Below are 23507 nucleotides of genomic sequence, written 5' to 3'. Positions count from 1 at the left end.
CCTTCTTATTGCCAGTGTTTCCCATATATTTCTTTGTTCTATGATTCTGCACAAAACCTCCTCATTACTTACCTTATCAATCCACCTAATTTTCCACATTCGTCTGTAGTACCACGTCTCATATCCTTCGATTCTCTTTTGTTCCAGTTTTCCCACAGTCCATGTTTCACTACCATACAGTGCTGTGCTCGATATCTTTTTGTGACAATGTTATTCAATGATTCGTCTTTATGCAGTAAGTATATATATATATATATATATATATATATATATATATATATATATATATATATGTGTGTGTGTGTGTGTGTGTGTGTGTGTGTTTTGTTACATTTCCTAGAAATATATTACATATATTTATGTATATTGTGTTTTAAAAATATATCATCTATGTCCACCCAAATGCTTATTAAAAAATTGTGTAAAAAAAGGAGTAAATCGATCAAGTACTTTTCAAGATATTTTGTAATATCTTTAAACAACGACTTGTATCTGTATATCAGTAGAGATCTATTGTAACGTCCCCTTAGAAAAATTAATGAATAACTGTGCTCGAAAGCCCCTACGTTATTTGATTTTCAAACAGCTGAGCAGAACTGAACGTACTCAGACATTTCGCATTTCGCTCTTTACCTATTCTGATCAACACTAAAATGACACACAATATTTTTTAGCGCAATGCAATCTGACTTTCAATAATCCCTACAAAAGAATGGCCCTGACTAACATTAAACTATACCTTTCACAAATCACTTACCTCACAAAAATCTTCGTTACTCAAGCTACTGCAATACAGCGACCGCCAATACTGCCAGCTAAATAAAAGATTCTAACTACTGAAGGCACTAACTGCTGATAGGCATAGTTAGCAAATGAAAGATTTTGATAGAGAACAAATGATGTATTTACCTTAAAAGTGTTCAAAAGTCATAATATATATAGCAGTTCATGACATCCAGTTTTACAAATTTACTGTCTCTGTCCAGATCATCCACTCTCAAAACTCCGCCATCTCACTCCCCACATCCACCACTGCTGGCGGCTCACCTCCAACTGCGCAACGCTACGCGCTGTTAACAGCCTACTGCCCAACACTACAATGGCGAATATTGCAATAATGCCGACCAGCCTCAGACTGCACACAGCACAGTCAGTGATTTTCATATAGAGCGCTACATGTCGTTACCAATATAAAAACCTAAACAGCCTACTTACACTATGTCTAACTCCACCCAAACTGCTACGGTCGCAGGTTCGAATCCTGCCTCGGGCATGGATGTGTGTGATGTCCTTAGGCTAGTTAGGTTTAAGTAGTTCTAAGTTCTAGGGGACTGATGACCTCAGAAGTTAAGTCCCATAGTGCTCAGAACCAGATGAACCATCTGAACCGCCCAAACTGGCCTTGGAAGGCCCAACGCTACCGACTAGGCTCAAGAACTGTTCGACATTTTGGTAGGAACTTGTTTTTATATACCATATAATTAAAAATGTGTAGTCTCTTTCTGTCCAAACATTTATCAGCGGATTGTGTAAATATTTGAAGGAAATCAGTAAAGAACTTTCAAGATTTTTGCTAACAATTTTTCCTCCCTTGTGTATAGTACATTTATATTTAACACCAAATATATTTAAAAATGTGTAGCTCACGTCTGAATGTTTATTACAATAGCATGTAACAAATTGAAATACACTCCTGGAAATTGAAATAAGAACACCGTGAATTCATTGTCCCAGGAAGGGGAAACTTTATTGACACATTCCTGGGGTCAGATACATCACATGATCACACTGACAGAACCACAGGAACATAGACACAGGCAACAGAGCATGCACAATGTCAGCACTAGTACAGTGTATATCCACCTTTCGCAGCAATGCAGGCTGCTATTCTCCCATGGAGACGATCGTAGAGATGCTGGATGTAGTCCTGTGGAACGGCTTGCCATGCCATTTCCACCTGGCGCCTCAGTTGGACCAGCGTTCGTGCTGGACGTGCAGACCGCGTGAGACGACGCTTCATCCAGTCCCAAACATGCTCAATGGGGGACAGATCCGGAGATCTTGCTGGCCAGGGTAGTTGACTTACACCTTCTAGAGCACGTTGGGTGGCACGGGATACATGCGGACTTGCATTGTCCTGTTGGAACAGGAACAAGTTCCCTTGCCGGTCTAGGAATGGTAGAACGATGGGTTCGATGACGGTTTGGATGTACCGTGCACTATTCAGTGTCCCCTCGACGACCACCAGTGGTGTACGGCCAGTGTAGGAGATCGCTCCCCACACCATGATGCCGGGTGTTGGCCCTGTGTGCCTCGGTCGTATGCAGTCCTGATTGTGGCGCTCACCTGCACGGCGCCAAACACGCATACGACCATCATTGGCACCAAGGCAGAAGCGACTCTCATCGCTGAAGACGACACGTCTCCATTCGTCCCTCCATTCACGCCTGTCGCGACACCACTGGAGGCGGGCTGCACGATGTTGGGGCGTGAGCGGAAGACGGCCTAACGGTGTGCGGGACCGTAGCCCAGCTTCATGGAGACGGTTGCGAATGGTCCTCGCCGATACCCCAGGAGCAACAGTGTCCCTAATTTGCTGGGAAGTGGCGGTGCGGTCCCCTACGGCACTTCGTAGGATCCTACGGTCTTGGCGTGCATCGGCGACAACATCGATGTACTGTGGAGACCTCACGCCCCACGTGTTGAGCAATTCGGCGGTACGTCCACCCGGCCTCCCGCATGCCCACTATACGCCCTCGCTCAAAGTCCGTCAACTGCACATACGGTTCACGTCCACGCTGTCGCGGCATGCTACCAGTGTTAAAGACTGCGATGGAGCTCCGTATGCCACGGCAAACTGGCTGACACTGACGGCGGCGGTGCACAATTGCTGCGCAGCTAACGCCATTCGACGGCCAACACCGCGGTTCCTGGTGTGTCCGCTGTGCCGTGCGTGTGATCATTGCTTGTACAGCCCTCTCGCAGTGTCCGGAGCAAGTATGGTGGGTCTGACACACCGGTGTCAATGTGTTCTTTTTTCCATTTCCAGGAGTGTAGATCAATTACAAACGTTTCAGGATTTTCGATAACGACATTAAACTACAACTTGTCTATATATAATAGCATATATTACCATCATCATCAGTTTTCATTTTCTAACAGATATTTTCTGATCTCATAAAATTTATTCCATGTTTATTAGCAGCCTTCCTCATTGTTATGTCTCTGTTTCTCGTCTTCCTATAATTTATCGTGTTGCTTCACAAAAACTCACGCTGGTCTTTGATTTCTTGCAGTCCTTCACATAGACGATGACCACCACTCTGAATTTACTTATGATCAGGAACTTTTATTGAAGAGGCTACTTGCAACACTGACTGAGAAGAAGTTTTCAGAATACATTGGCATAAAAATGTGTGAGACTATAGTTAGTAACTTCCTTAACACTTAAATTTTGAAGCTGTAGATGGTTATGTATGTCTGGACGCAAAATCCCTTGATGACCACACACAGGACAGCACCAGCAGCAACACTACCGATGACTTACTTCTATTGGTAGTTGTCCCGTATCTATATGTAATTTTCTGCTGGGACGTCAACTGCTGACACGTTCTGACAAACAAAAGTACTTAGTCAGATGGCCAATACTTTTGCAAACACGTTCTGACAAACAAAAGTACTTAGCCAGCTAGTCAATACTTTTGCAATCTCCCATATGTCACTGCTCTGATAAAAATGCATGTATACTTTTCTCAGAACAAGCTGTAACTCTAAAAAAATTCATAGTTGGCGATTTGAGACCTGCTGATGCCTAACAGGTCCCCATCACTTGTGTGTGATCACACGTGCATGCAGTACTCACATATACATGCATCTGCTAAGCTCTCACCCTCCGTGACGACTAGCTAGTAATAACAGTACTATAATGCTGCCCACATTTTCAATTTTCCTCTGAAATCGAATATAATCTCTCACCATGTGCCCCAAAGGTCTAATGTGTGCCCTTCTATATGAATACTTATATTAACAGTTTTCAAATCTTTCGAATTTGCGAATGCACCGTTTGCAGAGCAATTTCATTCAACATTATATCCTCATATGCAGCTTACAAGTCTTTCACTTTAGTGTTTTCGACAGCCAGTGCTGTAAACCGTAAGCAGTTGGTACTGCTTCTCGGAGTTCCTGTTGAATAGATGTACTTAATTACCATATGAATTACTGCACTGGTATCGAGGTTTTAAATGCTGTATCTACCTTAATTAAATCCAAATGGCACTGAATTGTATTTTGTGGGCAGGCCCTACAAAAAATGAATAACGTGTCTTTAACATAACCATTAAACAGTTTGCTGAACTGAAACGGAGTCCATTCAGTGTAATAAATACACTCACACTTATCGCTCACTTCGAAAGTAACAAAGTATTCAGCTACTAAACAGTGTCTTCCAATCGTAAATGTCATCATAATCATCTTCTACATCTTCTCCTCCTCCTGCTTCTTCTTCTTCCCCTCCTCCTGCTTCTTCTTCTTCTTCCTCATTGCAATCATCCTTTCTTCTTCTTTCTTCTCTATCTTCTTTGTGTACATTGGTTTTGATGTCATCTTGGTCAGTCTTCTTCTTTCAGAGTAGTTGTCCCAGTCTCTGAGAAACAGGTCTGATGTGAAGCTGAAGTGCACTATACCTTCAGGTGCTAAGCTTAGATCTGATTCATTTCTACTCCTTAATCTGATTTTCAGTGAACTAAAGGGATTTTCAAATTTTCTGCAGCCTTCCTAGTTGATAAACCTTCAGCAAATAGCTTGTTTAGCCATTCTCAAATCTTTTGTGGTCGATTTTCTACCAATGTGAAACACAAATAATGGGTAGCATACGGTCAACAACAGTCAGTTGAGAATGTTGCTCAATGTAGAATTATGGTCATTGCAGGATTATAGTCAGTGCACATTGCTGGTCAATGGATGATGATGGTCAGTGGAAAGTACAGCTGATGGAAGTAGTAGGGCAAGGAGAGCTTCGCCAAACTATCCATTGTTGCCAAATTTATTCAAGATGGCGGATCCAAGATGGCAGCGATAGATATGGCAACATCACAATGACATCAGGGTGGGAAGTTTAAATTTTGGCGGGAAAATGTCATCTGGGCTATATCCACTAACCTAACCCCCTCCCCTCCCCTAGAAAATGTCGGGAAGTTCAAATTCCAGAAGAACAATGCAACACACCATGGCTACCTCCACTAACCTAAGAAAATGGCGTGAAAACAGGACACTTGGGCTACCTCCCCTAACCTAAGTCATCTGACCACCACCTCTTCCTAGGAAATGGCGGGATAGGATCGATGTAAATCTTTATTTTGCAGGCAGTAGCTCCATCCAGTGTGTTAACCATGAAGTCCAAAGTCCAACTGACCTAGCGCAAAGCACTACCACCTATTTACTACACTCATACAAAACACTCACCCTGATGTGTTTGGGGTCATGGTACATAGCCTACATACCTGCAAACTACTCGTAAATTATCGAAATAATGCAGCACACTGATCTGCAGACACAAAAACAGCTCAGAAATTACCGAAATAATGCAGTACACAGCATACAGAGCTGCAAATACTCGTAGATCACCAAAATAATGCAATACTCTGATGTACAGACACGCAAACAACTCGTAAAATACCGAAATAATGCAGTACACTGATGTACAGACATGCAGACAACTCGTTAATTACCAAAATAGTGCATTATGAGTATAAAGACACGCAAACTACGTGTAAATCATCGAAATAATTCAGTACACTGATGTGCAGACACGAAAACAACTCGTAAATTATCAAAATAACACATGTAAAACGCTCTGCAGACACGCTCACTAATTTTAACTGTCAAAATAATGCAGCACATAGCCTACAGACTAGCAAACTACTCGTAAATCACCGAAATAATGCATATATAACGCTCTGACAACACGCTCTCAAAACAAACAGCCGAAAATAATGTAGTGAACAAACACTCAGTGCACATATAAAACACTTTCGAACTATCATCAACCGCAACGTATCAGAGGCTCCAATGCGCGCATGTGCCGATGCTTTTGTAGGAGCTTTGGTGATGTCTCAGCTTGTATGCATGGATATTCTTGTCCCAACAGAACCTGTTTACGAAAATAGCTCAGAATAACGCCGAATGCATTCCTGCTCATGGTCCTAATGTGGCACCCCGTCCATCATGTCTTACCCTTCCTGGAAATCGTAAAGTCACATCTCTGAAACTGCAAACATTCTCATAACTATGTAGAGGCTTCTATGTCCCAGCACAAAGGATGTCTTACGAATGAATGGGGCATTCTGATTGGCTCTTACTGAATTTGCTCGCAGAAATTACCGTTGCTGCCAGTGTGAAATCACTGTCAGCATTTTTCTTTCTGCAGATGAGACTTTCAGTGGCAAAAATATTTTGTATAGATAGCCATATTGCACTGACAATTAAACCCCTCAAGAGTGACCTACAGATCGTGAAATATGGAAGGACTCTTGCTTAATTACACTGCTCTGCCACTGATGGCGGAAGCTTGTATATTACAGCGTGAAAGTGATCTCCAGCCTGACACCCCATACTGTGTTGATGTAGTAAACATAAAATTAGTATCATGCACCATACAAAATCACCCTTTTTGCATCATTCATATAGCTACCGACAGACAGCATAAGCACATGCACTGTAGGACTCAATTACACTGTGCTGCCACTGAGGACAGAAGCTTGAATGTTAAAGCGTGAAACCGATCTCCAACCCGACAATATATCAACGCATGCAGTGTCAATGTAGTTAACATACAATTTGTATCCTGTGCCATACAAAATCACACCTTTTGCATCATTCATATAGCTATCGACCGCCAGATACTTGCACATATACCACGAAGACAGACAGCATAAGCACATGCACCGTAGGTACACCCCTTGCAGTACTAGATATTTTCCTGCAGGGTTGGGCGGTCATCCACTGCAACCAATGGTCACAAGTCATCCACCCCCGACTCGTGACTAGAGCGCCCTCAGTGGACCGAAGTGACTCTCCAAACTGTTGCACAAAGATGGGCTTGTCTTCCCCTGGCACAAAGGCATTACTCTTTCTGGCCCCGGCCTGCATGCTTGCTTGCACCCATCTCGAGACTCTGGGATTACAAGAACATTTGTAACGTCACATACCATTAACAAGATACTTCTCGGTATCAAGCACACAGAAATATCGCTTGGATAGCAGTAGTATCACTCGCACAGTACGAGTATAATCCTGAAGATAGACTGGAAACCCAAAAGTTTAGCGAGGTGTAGTGCTGTAAACCACTGAGTAAGTAGAAACTTATTGTGACAGCGAAAACCTTTACGCGAGAACTCGAAAAAAAATAGAGGAAGCTGATATTTCCACTTGCGAATACCAATGTCGGTAATGTAAGAGATTCCAAATCATCTGTATAATTTACAAAAGTCAACTAAGATGTTTCTCATTTCTAGAGAACCATCAAACGTGTCTTCCATCTGTCTTTCACCTGCTAGATCCACACACCACAATCGATGTTCTCTCAGCTAAATAAAGGCGCGAAGTGTGCAGAAGCAGTCAATCGGACTATTATCATGGGATGAAATAATGGTCCTGTGCAAACACACGTCCATATTGAATCTTCTCACATTTCCACGTTATCACGAAAGCTGTCCATCACATACTGAGTATTAGTTCGCTATTCAGCCATCTAGAGGATGACACGGTTAAGTCAGCTACATTCCTGCATCCCAACAGATCCCTCCATTCGGACAGCTCCTACCGTTATTCGGAAACGTGAATCATTCCCCTCAGCGCCAGCCTCTTCGTTTCTCGCCCAGAGGTCGCCTACCGATCGGATGTTATGAAGGTCCACCCATGTCAGATCCATGAGGAACCGCGAATTTAGAGGTCCCCATACCTTCCTCCATCAACCGTTCCCACATGAAGAACTGTTAGATAGAAAGAAAGTAGTACTGGAAACAGGATAAAATGGGTTGTAACCAAAATAAAACTAACTACAGCAGCCATCGAATCTTACAACCACTCACGTTTCAAGTCCTCATTAAAACTGGAATGCAAAATTGAATTATTTATACGTGATGCGCTTCTACGTTGATTAAAAAACGAGAAAAAGGCCAAGGCGGGGCCGACGCCTCCCGTGGAGAAGGGAGGGAGACACTCCATCCTGAGCGTAAGACACATCAACCCTCGATTTGGTGTACTAGAACTGGTCTCCCAGAAGGACTGCAAGCTACCATGAAAAAGTCTTAACTATCAGCAAAAACGAACTTAACTTCCTTGACAATGGTACTGTGTCCATGATACATTGTGGAAGAATGAACAAAATGGTCACAGCTGATTTCTAAAATAATAATACGAATGAAAGTTTGTATCTAGTGGAAAAGTGTGCATACAAAAATATCAGATCCTATTCTTAAGGTATCAGCCATCGAGTACAGGTTTCTAGTGTGAAAAATGTAACAATGTGAACTCTGGATATTCCTTATTGTTCGTAAGTGTGCACTGTCAAGTAAGTGTACATCTAACTTTCTTTTGCATGTAATACATTTGAGATGAAATTCACTACTGATTAAAGAGTGTTTGACATGAAACGCGCAGATGATAAGGTAGTTTGCCGCCGTGCAGAGTAAAACTTGCCTCGTCCATGCGAAGAATATCCGCTGGCGACATGTCATCCATTTCCACGCATGCCAAAAAAATTACGGGCAAAGGCACAGCGTGGTAACCTATTTTGGTACTTCGTTTGGTGCACATTCTGAGTCTTGTAGGGATACAAGTGCAAAATGTGCTGGAAATTCTTTTGAACTATTGAGCAGTGTAGAGACAGTTCCCGTGACACAGCTCAAGCACTTGCTGCAGAGTTTGAGGCACTTCCCGCATGGTCGGCTGTAGCTACAGAAATTTCATTAGCAACTGCCACGGGAATGGGCTGCTACCTTCTCCCTGCTGCAGCACCTAATTCACCTGTTTCTTCAAGTTCCGTGATCGTATTTCTTAGCACAGTCATTGACATGGGGGTTCCTGCAACTGTTTATGTCAACGATATTCTCGCAGTGCAGCACTGGTATTGCTCCCGTTCTGATAAAACAACTTTGCCAGCAGTGCACAGTATTAACTCTCAATAGTCATTGTGTTTCATAAGGAAAACTTCAACCTTGTTAACCCTTTTGCAGCAACAGTCACTTCACAAAGGAAATCAACAGGTGCAGCGAAGCAAAAAATAACATACTAGCGTCCAAACAGGAAACGTTCCATCTTCGCCTACTTACAGCATCACATTTTCACCTGGTACCAGAAAGTGGAACAATAATTTTTCGGTATACTCTGTGAGCACACCAATCAATGAAGATACTTATGATGTTCCAGCGTCCTGTGATGTATCCCACATGGCAGCACTCGGAACAACCTCAGTTTAACTATACAGGAAGATGAAATTTACTGACAAGCCAGCAAAGTATGTGACATAAACAATCTTTCGAATTGAGTGTAAAACAGATGAAAGAATGCAATTTACTGATGAGATAGAATTTTAAGTGCTTATGTGTTTTTGGTGAGCAATATAAATATAGAAGAGGTACAACGAAACGGTACAGCGATAACCCAATTATTGAAGCTGGATACTGTGTACATGTCTTGAGGGAAGGTAACTTAACGGCGCGCAAATTACCCAGACTATACTCGTCCAGTATTGGAGATAACAGCACTTGCCTAGTTCTGAGAAACTCACGGAATTTCAAACCTTTTAGAATCTTTCTCGCTTTTATATCTCACAGAAAGTGAAAGTAAAAAAAAAAAAAAAAATTCGCTTAATACAATTTTGCTGTTATGCAGTCAAGTCTTAAGATCTGGTACGCGCTTGAACTTACTACGCCTTTACTAGAACTATATCTGCAACATATTTTGCAGCGTGGTCGCATATACCATTGATTATATAGTACCTACAGAATTACACCACGGCACGAAACATAGCTCAAGAATTAAGGCGTCACAAAGTTTGAGATGCGGAGAGTGGTGGGGCTACTGGCTATGGTGTTACCACAGGAAGATAGCGACATTGCCTTGAAGTGGCCTTGGCAAGAGCAGAAGATCTGGATCAGAATACTGAAGCAAAGAGAACACGCCTTAGCTGGTCGCTGAACTCTATACAGGGTGAGTCACCTAACGTTACCGCTGGATATATTTCGTAAACCACATCAAGTACTGACGAATAGATTCCACAGACCGAACGTGAGGAGAGGGGCTAGTGTAATTGGTTAATACAAACCATAAAAAAATGCACGGAAGTATGATTTTTAACACAAACCTACGTTTTTTTAAATGGAACCCTGTTAGTTTTGTTAGCACATATGAACATATAAACAAATACGTAATCAGTGCCGTTTGCTGCTTTGTAAAATGTTAATTACATCCGGAGATATTGTAACCTAAAGTTGACGCTTGAGTACCACTCCTCCGCTGTTCGATCGTGTGTATCGGAGAGCACCGAATTACGTAGGGATCCAAAGGGAACGGTGATGGACCTTAGGTACAGAAGAGAGTGGAACAGCACATTGCGTCCACATGCTAACACCTTTTCATTGGTCTTTTTCACTGACGCACATGTACATTACCATGAGGGATGAGGTACACGTACACACGTGGTTTCCGTTTTCAATTACGGAGTGGAATAGAGTGTGTCCCGACATGTCAGGCCAATAGATGTTCAATGTGGTGGCCATCATTTGCTGCACACAATTGCAATCTCTGGCGTAATGAATGTCGTACACACCGCAGTACATCTGGTGTAATGTCGCCGCAGGCTGCCACAATACGTTGTTTCATATCCTTTGGGGTTTTAGGCACATCACGGTACACATTCTCCTTTAACGTACCCCACAGAAAGAAGTCCAGAGGTGTAAGATCAGGAGAACGGGCTGGCCAATTTATGCGTCCTCCACGTCCTATGAAACACCCGTCGAACATCAAGTCAAGGGTCAGCCTAGTGTTAATTGCGGAATGTGTAGGTGCACCATCATGCTGATACCACATACGTCGACGCATTTCCAGTGGGACATTTTCGAGCAACGTTGGCAGATCATTCTAAAGAAACGCGTTGTATGTTGCAGCTGTTTGGGCCCCTGCAATGAAGTGAGGACCAATGAGGTGGTCGCCAATGATTCCGCACCATACATTTACAGTCCACGGTCGCTGTCGCTCTACCTGTCTGAGCCATCGAGGATTGCCCACGGACCAGTAACGCATGTTCCGTAGAGTCACTGCCCCGTGGTTTGTGAAACCCGCTTCATCGATAAACAGGTAGAACTGCAACGCATCCTCTGTTAATGCCCATTGACAGAATTGCACTCGATGATTAAAGTCATCACCATGTAATTGCTGATGTAGCGACACATGAAACGGGCGAAAGCGGTGACGATGCAGTATGCGCATGACACTACTTTGACTCAGTCCACCGGCTCTCGCAATGTCCCGTGTACTTATGTGTGGGTTCATGGCAACAGCAGCTAACACACCAACTGCACCCTCTTCTCCTGTGACGGGCCTGTTACGGACCCGTTTGCGTGCTACGACCATACCTCTTGCATACAGTTGGCGGTAGATGTTTTGCAATGTGCGGCACGTTAGATGCTCTCTGTCCGGGTACCGTTCTGCATACACCCTGCAGGCTTCAGCTGCATTTCGTCGACACTCGCCATAGATGAGTATCATCTCCGCCTTTTCAGAGTTCGAATACACCATGGTCACAGTTCCTACAACACTATACTATCACAGACGTCTGGTAACACGAAGCTGGTCTGCGTGCGGAGACGAATGCAGAATAACAATAGCAGGAAGCGCTACACGCGGACACTGCGACAGCTAGACCAAACCACAACAGTGCACTACAGCCACACTCGTAAACACGGTCGTCATCGTAAACATGTCCCTGCAGATGCTGCTCGCCGACCGTGGCCCGTGTTTGTTAGAACACGCAAAAAAAAAAAAATGGTTCAAATGGCTCTGAGCACTATGCCACTTAACTTTTGAGGTCATCAGTCGCCTAGAACTTAGAACTAATTAAACCTAACTAACTCAAGGACAACACACACATCCATGCCCGAGGCAGGATTCGAACCTGCGACCGTAGCAGTCGCTCGGTTCCAGACTGTAGCACCCAGAACCGCACGGCCACTCTGGCCGGCTACAACACGCAACTGAACGTCGAAGGTTTCAAGCGTCAACTTTAGGTTACAATATCGCCGGATGTAATTAACATTTTACAATGCAACAAACGGCACTGATTACGTATTTGTTTATATGTTCAGATGTGCTAACAAAACTAACGTGGTTCCATTTAAAAAAACGTAGGTTTGTGTTAAAAAACATACTTCCGTGTATTTTGTATGGTTTGTATTAAACAATTACACTAGCCCCTCTCCTCACGTTCGGTCTGTGGAATCGGTTCGTCAGTATTTGATGTGGTTTACGAAATATATCCAGCGGTAACGTTAGGCTGGCTCTGAGCGCTATGGGACTTAACACCTGAGGTCATCAGTCCCCTAGAACTTAGAACTACTTAAACCTAACTAACCTAAGGACATCACACACATCCATGCCCGAGGCAGGATTCGAACCTACGACCGTAGCAGTCGCGCGGTTCCGGACTGAGCGCCTAGAACGGCTAGACCACCGCGGCCGGCGGTAACGTTAGGTGACTCACCCTGTATACATGTCGGTCATTAGGTATTTAGCTTTGTCACAGTCCTAGAGTTACATCTACAGCTACACTCTGCAGACGACTAACATATGTGTTGCAGAGGGAAGGTACTTCATGTCACAAACGTAAGGACTTCTTATCGTTACATGTCCACTTGGATCTTGGGAAGAACGACTTCCTCTAAGCTCTATACACGCTGATATAGGGCTACTTTTAACTTTGTGAAACCTACGGGTTTGATACTTAGCGAACTGAAGGACATTCGCAGTTTCGTCTTGAAAGCCAATTCTTGGAATTTCCTGGGTAATTGTTCGTGACACATTTTCTTCTACGGTTCGACCGTCCAGATTTTTTTGTGTTTTTCTTTGATTCTCCCAGCAGTGAAGCAAAACTAGCACCTGACTTTCCACCCTGCTTTGCGTACTCTCATTGTATGGTACGGATCCCACATATTTGAACAATATTTTCTCATGGCTAGTAGAAGCGTTTTGTCAGCAATCACTCTTGAATAGAAGCAACAGTTTTCTGTTTGTGAATGTGGACTTCTCGAGCGTATACTACTGATTAAAAGATTTCGGTGATGAAGTCTTTTCAGGCTACCAGTCGAGTCGTGACGTCGTGTTGTCGCAACGTTTCGAAGAGTTTTCTACACGTCAGCTTCGGGAAAAGATGCGTGTAGGAAACTCGTCGAAACATTGCGACAAAATGACGTCACGACTCGACTGATAACCTGGAAAGATTTCGTCACTGAAATTCGCTGAGAATGCCTGCATTCCCAAAGAGCTCTCTGGTTGCCAGCCGGGTGGGAAGCTTTAGAAGGTCGTCAGCGTGTCGCTTGTCGACACGTGGCTCCACGTCGGGTGGAAACCAGAGAGTTGTCCCTCTGCAGTTTCTCGTTCCCCAAAACAGCCATTGACGCTGTAAGTAGCGTGAATAAAAGGACGCTATGTGCAAGAAGCATGAAGCGCCCTTTGAATGCATCCTGATAGTTAAAAGAGCCACGCGCACTTTGAATAAGAAAATGCTATTTGACACTGAAATCAATATAAAAGATAGGGTCGCCACCAACTCTAGCCACACGACAAAGAAGAGGTAGCACTGAGTCGGAAAATCACTTAATTTATTAATAAGAAAAACTCACAAAGGAACATTCATTGTAAAGTCATTGATAAAGAATGGGATGTAGTTATTAATATGATTCAGGCATTCTTCCCGTGAATCAAATATTGAGTAAAGTAAAGAGGGCGTGAACACCATGCGTAAGTGCAGCCTGCAGCAAGATTCGTGAAAACACGATCTATTCCAGAGCATTTGTTTCAGATAAAAAAGAGGACACTAATCACTACACCTGTGCACATGGAAACGCTATAGGTGGGCCAACAAGGAAAACTACAAGGTAAATGGCGAAGGTAACGGCGACGTAACATCGGTACACAAGATAAGATTGAAGGCAAAATTATTTATTCCTTAAAACATTGATGTAGTGCATCTATAGACTGCTGTTGCATGCTATGTACAATTGCTTGTGAAATACTATACGTTTCATAACAGACTCGCGTGCCCACTCGGTCCGCGGAGACAATTTCTATGGACCGTGGCCAAATTTTAATCACATGAGACAAAGAAAATTCACAAATACACAAAAATTACCAAGATCCGGAAAATATTAGAAGCATACACACACAGTTGTAGGCACATAAACATTCACACTGAACCGAGGGCACTTCAACATATGCAACTCCTTTGTGCTGCGTTCCTCTCACGGATCAAAGTCAAGACTGCATTGGGAATCTAACTGAAAGTCTACAAAAGCCTTGCATTCCCTGCTGCAACCCAGCAAGTAAATCTTTATAAGACGAAATTCGAGACCAAAAGCTAAAAGCTCCCCTCTCTATGTGACAACGCGCCACGCGGTCAGTCTAACTCACCCTTCTTCGACTGGAGCACAGCTGTGTACGCTTCCCGTACCGGCGGCAGACTGCCTCCCGCTTCTCCAGCCTCTTCCACGCTCCGCGTGGACCGGAAAACCCAAGGATGCCATTTCCGCCACCAACCTAACGCAGGTGGATTTCTCACAAGTAGCGGAAACCTCTTTGCCGACTTGACCACTACGAGAGTTGGCAATGAAAGGTGGCTACAGGACCCTTTCAACGCCGTCTTCTTGACAAACAACTGAGGCTGATCTGCGGTCGCACATCTTATCTCTCTACATCGTTACCATCAGACATTAATGTTAAATTTTGACTCTAATTGAGACTCATTCATTAATCGTGTAGCCAAAGTCTGCCTCATTGCTATCTACGTACGGTGTAGTTAACAAGTTAATGTGTTGTATCCAGTAATTGAACAATGCTGGTATTACGTCAAAATCTAACTGGAGACAAATATATTGTCATAAAACCTTGATATCGCTGTTGATACTATCATTTAAGTTACAAATTTGAAACACTAAGAGAACTGTTTGTATTCACTGACAGAAATGGGCAGTTATTCACTATAAAGCACCAGTCTGACATTTATCAAACGTTGTGAAGGTTTTCATCACATAACAGGTACTATGCGATTAAACTTTCAGATCATTGAGGGATGATGTCCACCATGAGCGTCTGTACGGTGCATGGCCCCCACATGCGCGAATACGATGTTGTATTGATGGCGGCAAGAAAGCACACCGCCTCCGAACGTCAGTTAGAGGAACGTCTAGCCATGCCTGAAGCGCACGTTATGTGAGTTCGCGAAGACTTCTGGCTGAGGTTGGTCTCTAAACCGCGTGGCTGACAAAAAAGAGGGTCCGGCGTTCTTCAAGGCACTCGAGGTGTGCACTGCAGTTTGAGGCCTTGCGTTATCCTGCTGGTTTATGCCATTTGTTCTCCCGCTTATGAAACTTGCGGCTACATTGTTCGCCATTCTCGTTACATACTGGAGAGCATTCACCTTCAACAGTTAATAAATTAGTCCTGTTGTTGTACACGATAGCTGTCGACAGCATGATTCCGCGTGTTGGAGAAGCGTGATGTTTTTGGAAACAGTCTCGCCACATACGCAATCAGTACTGAAACTTCCAGTTAATCAGGAAGTTAAATTATATCGAAAAAATTGATATACCACAGTAGTGCTAATTGTCAGTAGATAACTGATACAGTCTTTCTATTTTGTTACTCTTAAGGGAACTTGGCAGTGTGCGGCTCGAGAAACAGTAAGAATTTTCATAAAATTTTTGGGGGGTCTAACCACATAATGTGAACTCTAAATACAAAGAAATTTTAGGACAATGAAAGTTTTTTAAGGATGAAGATTTTGGTATAAGGGTATAAGGGTAATCAGTATAGCTTTGATATAAACTTTATTACATAAACATTTATGTCGGTCAGTAACTTAAAATTTTTCTTGCCAGTCTGTTTGAAGTCAATAGACTTTTGATTCTTGGGAAATTCAGTTTAAATCTACATTTCATTGTAGCAGCAGCGCGGTTCCGGACTGAAGCGCCTAGAACCGCTCGTCCACAGCGGCCCTCCTTTGTTGCTCCGTGTGAACTCATACGGCGAGAGCTGGGGATACAGGAACATTGTAGAACATGATCGTTTTGGTTTTCGAGGTGTTATGGTGTGGGGAGGCATAATGCTCCATGGGCGCACTGGCCTCCAGTTCTTTCAGCACAGTACACTCAGCGGTCACCTTATTCTGACGCTGTGTTCCCTCGCCAGATCCGTCTTTTCAGTGGTGTTTTCGGCCCTTACTTCATTTCCGTGGATGACAACCCGCCACCACATCGAGCGAAGCAGACGGGGGTGTGGGGCGGCGAATAATTTGTAAAAAAAAAAAAATCTAATTGCTGCATAAATGCTTGCATGTTGAATCAGTTTCTGGCTTTTAGAATGTTGTTAATGCTGTCTTTCGCCGTTCTCAACACTGGCTCTCTATTTACTTTTTAGCACCCAGAAAGTAATTTAACAAAACGTGAAGCCAGTAATTAGAGATCCTAGTGCCCACTTCACCTGAGAATACCATTATAGCTGCAGCTTATAGCTCTGAGGAATTAGGAGATTGTCCGGGATTTCTAATCAAAAACGGTTTTCCAAAATAGTTCAGTATATTCTGAAATTCACTGATAAAAAAACACAAGTATCCCTACAACCTAACTAACAGAGCAGTTCAGAGTCTATTGCGCTGATGCAACTATAAATGTCCGAATTAAATGTTAAAAAGAATGCTCGCCATAATTTGATGAAAATATTTCATCAAACGCCACGCTAAATATTTGGTAGAATGTCTGTCCCGCAACGGCACGTGAAAATACGACAATACGCAAACTGAAGCTAGTTAATGAAAATCATCCCAGAATTAACACTTCACTTGAAATGATTTCATGGTTCCGCGTATCTCTAGTAACTTAATACGGCACCCGAGGCTGTTTGTAGCAGTGACACTGATGCGACGCGGCTCCCGACACAGATGGCGTGTCATTCAGCGTCTGGAGAGAACTGGGGCTTTGCTTCCTCGCGCAGCATTCTTATATATAAAGCCGCGGTGCGGACGGCTAAGGGAACGCCTGATCAAATCGGCTCTCCCGACTAGCCACTGGGCTAGTAACGCACCACTTCAAGTTACATAATAATTTATAGCTTCTTTTGCTGATGGCCGATGAAGTTCTTAATTTAAACGCGCATTCAGCACGCAGGTAAGTATTGATAATAAAATTTTGACGTGGCTAAGTTAAATATTTCGGGCGAGAGAATTAATTTAATTATACTGCACGCAGTAGATGAGCTCTGAACTGGCCCTTTTGAGATCCGCTATCGCTATAATTTTATAGGTATTCAAAAGAAACTTTTCACATCTTCATAGTCATAGCGGACCTCCAACCTATTTAAATCTAAACATCCTAGCCTTATTTATTAGCCTACTTAATCTATCTTGCTTCCTTCAGTTTTGAGATGAAAACCAGAAAATCATGAATTTCCACTAAAATCTTAATTTGTGAAATCCAAAGTACTGTTTTTATTAAATCATTATGAAAGATGAATCTAAATATAAATTTTGAAGTCTCTAGCTCTTTTCTGTTGCGCCAATGATTTTTTCAGAAAAACGTCCAAATTTCGAAAATGGCTGAAGTTATCGAACTGATATTTAACACACATTAATTCAGTATTATTCCTGACATGCTAGAAAAGTTTTAGGTCATTTGCTTGATTTTTAAGGTATTGCGCAACATTTATGACGTCAGAGCTAGTTACAGCAGACTGGCTGGCACACAATGGAAACTGATGTGAATTTACTACAGCGTGAGTAGGCTGCTTCCCTACAGGGGAAAAAGAGAATAATCTGCGAATGGCCTGACATGCCCGTTCCCCCGACTCATATCCCATCCAGCACGCGTGGGGAGCGGTGGGGAGCCATATTGCTGAGTGCACATTCACATACACCAACGAGCATCCAGCACTTGTCAGCCGCCATGGCGGGGATATAAAAAGCCCCACCACAGACACTGCTCACCAGGCCTTGTGGCCAGCAGGCCAGCGCGTTGGGCAGCGTGCACTGCCGTGCGTGGCGACCAAACAGCCTGTTACGCCATTAAAATTGCTACACCAACAAGAAATGCAGATGATAAACGGGTATTCATTGGACAAACATATTATACTAGAACTGACATGTGATTACATTTTCACGCAATTTTCGTGCATAGATCCTGAGAAATCAGTACCCAGAACAACCACCTCTGGCCGTAATAACGGCCTTGATACGCCTGGGCATTGAGTCAAACAGAGCTTGGATGGCGTGTACAGGTACAGTTGCCCATGCAGCTTCAACACGATACCACAGTTCATCAAGAGTAGTGACTGGTGTATTGTGACGAGCCAGTTGCTCGGCCACCATTGACCAGACGTTTTCAATTGGTGAGAGATCTGGAGAATGTACTGGCCAGGGCAGCAGTCGAACATTTTCTGCATCCAGAAAGGCCCGTACAGGACCTGCAACATGCGGTCGTGCATTATCCTGCTGAAATGTAGGGTTGCACAGGGATCGAATGAAGGGTCGTAACACATCTGAAATGTAACGTCCACTCTTCAAAGTGCCGTCAATGCGAACAAGAGGTGACTGAGACGTGTAACCAATGGCACCCCATACCATCACGCCGGGTCACACGCCGGTATGGCGATGACGAATACACGCTTCGAATGTGCGTTCACCGCGATGTCGCCAAACACGGATGCGGCCATCGTGATGCTGTAAACAAAACCTGGATTTATCCGAAAAAATGACGTTTTGTATTCGTGCACCCAGGTTCGTCGCTGAGTACGCCATCGCAGGCGCTCCTGTCTGTGATGCAGCGTCTAGGATAACCGCAGCCATGGTCTGCGAGCTGATAGTCCATGCTGCTGCAAACGTCGTCGAACTGTTCGTGCACATGGTTGTTGTCTTGCAAACGTCCCCATCTGTTGACTGGGGGATCAAGACGTGGCTGCACGACCCTTTACAGCCATGCAGATAAGATACCTGTCATCTCGGCTGCTAGTCATACGAGGCCGTTGGGATCCGGCACGGCGTTCCGTATTACCATCCTGAACCCACCGATTCCATATTCTGCTAAAAGTCATTGGATCTCGACCAACGCGAGCAGCAATGTCGCGATACGATAAACCGCAATCGCGATAGGCTACAATCCGATCTTTATGAAAGTCGGAAACGTGATGGTGCGCATTTCTCCTCCCTACACGAGGCATCACAACAACATTTCACCAAGCAACGTTGGTGAACTGCTGTATGTGTATGGGAAATGGGTTAGAATCTATCCGCATGTCAGCACGTTGTAGGTGTCGCCACCGGCGCTAACCTTGGGTGAATGCTCTGAAAAGCTAATCATTTGCATATCACAGCATCTTCTTCCTGTCGGTTAAATTTCGCGTTTGTACCACGTCATCTTCGTTGTGTAGCAGTTTTAATGGCCAGTAGTTTAATTTCCAGGGGACTCTCATAAATCGCAGTCACTTCAGTGTAATCGTTGTCTTTGAATAAAAGTGTCATTTCCGTTCGTCTCGTTGTGTATTTCTTGGAGTTACAATCTGTACCATCTTGTAACAGTTCTTTCTGTATATGGTCCAAGTTTTATCGAGCCGTGCCAGCGACACGTTCTGCGAAAATTACTTTCCTCCTTAAGTTTTACACGCCAGTGCACTTGTATGTGCTGTGGTGTTAAACAGCAATTTCTGTATGCATACGCCGGTCGTAGGGGTGGAGGTTTCTTCTATGCAAATGAGGGTTGTGATGAGTGGCGGTATTCTATGCAAATAACGTGAGGATGGCAAAGGGAATTTTTTCCTCGCTGCCTGTCAGCAGCAGCTTCATCCCGCCACCACTGAGCTGCACGAAGCAGCAAACGGTGAGTGCTTCGTGCGCCGTTCCCAAAAGACTAGTAATGCTCAAAGAACTGTCAAACGACGCTGATATCGGGACATCATTCAATGATACAACTCAGAGCAGAGAAAGAAAAATACGTTCTTTTCCCATCATGGTCCCTACGTCTTTGACATATGACCATCCAGCATTCACTGAATCTAAAACTGCCAGCCTGACTGACTCAAAAAATATCTCAATGTAAGACTTTTTCGTATAGTTTCTCGTCAGAGACTACGTTTACATTCCTTCGCTTTATCTAATATGTAAAGAATTGAGATGGAATCGTGCCATGGTGATCCTGAACGTGGTCACACACCTGCTCGATAGGGCTCGGTAAGAACGAAACAACCAGAAATGTTTTGTGTAAGAGCATTTGAACAGCTTTAATGAATGTTGGGAACAGCATCATGCAATAGATAGCTGTGCCCAATTTTATTTTGACAATTTATTAATGACGTAATCTGACCATCCTCGGGCAGTAAGAGGTGTGTTTAGCTGTTTATTTCACAACTGCAGTAACCCACCAAAATCTTGTAATGCTTCATTTTGGTATAACTCGTAGTATCACACTCATGTACTTCTGTCTTCCACAGCAGGCGCTAGTGTTGTTCCGAGAGACTTGATTGTTTACATCGAAGGATTTAAATATTTTGATTAATTCTTGCAGTTGAACAATGGACAGTTTGTCCGCCCCGGTAGCTGAGTGGTCAGCGTGACAGACTGTCAATCCTAAGGGCCCGGGTTCGATTCCCGGCTGGGTCGGAGATTTTCTCCGCTCAGGGACTGGGTGTTGTGTTGTCCTAATCATCATCATTTCCTCCCCATCGACGCGCAGGTCGCCGAAGTGGCGTCAAATCGAAAGACCTGCACCAGGCGAACGGTCTACCCGACGGGAGGCCCTAGCCACACGACATTTCCATTAATGGACAGTTAAACACTTCTTTTACGGCTCTAGAATGGTTGGATCGCGACCGAAATCTGATGTCAAAATAAAATTAAGCACAGCTGTGTGGTTAATGATACAGTTCCTGATGAAACAACCCTCTTAGAGTTTATTACATGGCATGTTCCCTCAAACATCAATCGTATACGTACAGCTAAAGAAACAGGAAAAACATTCTTTGTTGAAGTTGACGTTAACATCACACACTTCACGTACTTCATTATTTGTGAGAACATGGTTCTTTAAAATCACCAAATAGTTTATAACGACTGAATACAACCAAATTACGTAGTGAGCGTCGAAACGCCGTAGCTGACGTATTATGTTTTAGATCACATGTGGATGGCTCAAATGGTTCTGAACACTATGGGACTTAACTTCTGAGGTCATCAGTCCCCTAGAACTTAGAACTACTTAAACCTAACTAACCTACGGACATCACACACATCCATGCCCGAGGCAGGATTCGAACCTGCGACCGTAGCGGTCACGCGGTTCCAGACTGAAGTGCCTAGAACCGCTCGGCCACCGCGGCCGGCTCACGTGTGGACGCACTAAACTTTCTGTATATGACTCTGTGAACATATCACAACAACGGATGCTGTAATTGGTGTATCCTTGTGTGCAGCACTTCTGAGATAAAAGAAAGAAGAAACAATACAAACTCATAACGGAAACTGCTAAGGGACTGGAAAAAAGGAAGTCATTAGAGACAGAGCAGAAGCTCGGATTGTTTTCAGGTGTGGGGAAGGAAATCGGCCGTCCTCTGTCAAAGGAACCATCCGAGCATTTGCTGCAGCTATTTAGGGAAATCACAGAAAACCTTAATCTGGATGATCGGACGGGGATTCCAACCGTTGTCCTCGAGAATGCGAGTCGACTGCCTCAGCCATCTCTCTCGATGAGAGACTGGAGAGATGCAGGGAGGAGATGGAGGCGCGTGGGCTGATAGGTAATTAATTTGTAACGCATTTTTGTTAATTATGCTTATTTTGACCCCACCGGGGCGGTAAGGAATCAGCAATTTGAGAACCAAATGACGTGTTCGGTGTGCACTGGGATCACTCTCAAAATTAATAACAATCTGCAAGAAATATCGTCAGTTTATCAAGGTTCAAATAGTTTAAACTGTGGTTCTCTTAGCACTATGGGACTCAACTTCTGAGGTCATCAGTCCCCTAGAACTTAGAACTATTTAAACGTACCTAACCTAAGGACAGCACACACATCCATGCCCGCGGCAGGATTCGAACCTGCGACCGTAGCGGTCTCGCGGTTCCAGACTGTAGCGCCTAGAACCGCACGGCCACTCCGGCCGGCTGAGCACTATGGGACTTAACTTCTGAGGTCATAAAGTCCCCTAGAACTTAGAACTACTTAAACCTAACGATCCTAAGGACATCACACAGATCCATGCCCGAGGCAGGATTCGAACCTGCGACCATAGCTGTTTATCAAGGAAAACATTTTATGGTGACATGAGTTAGGCACAGAAAACATGTGCACTTCCCGAAAATGTGCAGCAGTGTAAACACAAGCCATGTTAATCAATTGATTCTACCGTCACGTCTTGGTACAACTTCTTGAGTATAAGTGAAAAGCACAAAATTGTGGATATTCTATCGGGTTTGTGTGCTGTAGCGCATCCACAGTATTGTACTTTCCGTTTACAAAAATCAGATCAGCTAAGTTCTAAGGCGCAGGGTAACATACCTCCTGAGGTACTAACTTATTCCAACTTCGGCATATTGGAAAGTCGTTGAGAAAAAATCTCCAACTTTTACTTACATGGAAAATGCACAGTTTACCAGTAAGATAGCAAATCTGCTTACAGCAGACTTCTACTCTCGTCCACTGGCATTGGCCCAGAGTGAAACTACTACAAGTTTCAAGTCAGACGCCACCGAAATATCCAAAGATCGGCGGCCAGGTGAAGAAGCAACAATTTGAAGACTTCCTTCCAGCTCCAGGGATAAGTGACTCTCCGCACGCCGTCAGCACCCGACCAGTACCCGCCAAATATTTGCTTGATAGTTAATGTTTACGTGAATGAAACTGAAGGCACTTGCAACTACTAATTTAGAGATGTGGGTTATCGCATGCCGGCCACTGTGGACGAGCTGTTCTCGGCGCTTCAGTCTGGAACCGAGCGACCGCTACGGTGCAGGTTCGAATCCTGCCTTGGGCATGGATTATGTAGTTCTAAGTTCTAGGGGACTGATGACCTCAGATGCTAAGTCCCGTAGTGCTCAGAGCCATTTGAGCCATCCACATGTGATCTAAAACATAATACGTCAGCTACGGAGTTTCGAGGCTCACTACGTAATTTGGTTGTATTCAGTCGTTTTGGTTACCGCACTTTTATTCTTTCACGTCAATATTCTTATAGTATCCTGATGGCGATTAAAATCTCAG

Source organism: Schistocerca piceifrons, chromosome 7 (assembly GCF_021461385.2).
Source record: "Schistocerca piceifrons isolate TAMUIC-IGC-003096 chromosome 7, iqSchPice1.1, whole genome shotgun sequence".
NCBI classification, from domain to species: Eukaryota; Metazoa; Arthropoda; class Insecta; order Orthoptera; family Acrididae; genus Schistocerca; species Schistocerca piceifrons.
This window is presented reverse-complemented; position numbering follows the sequence as displayed.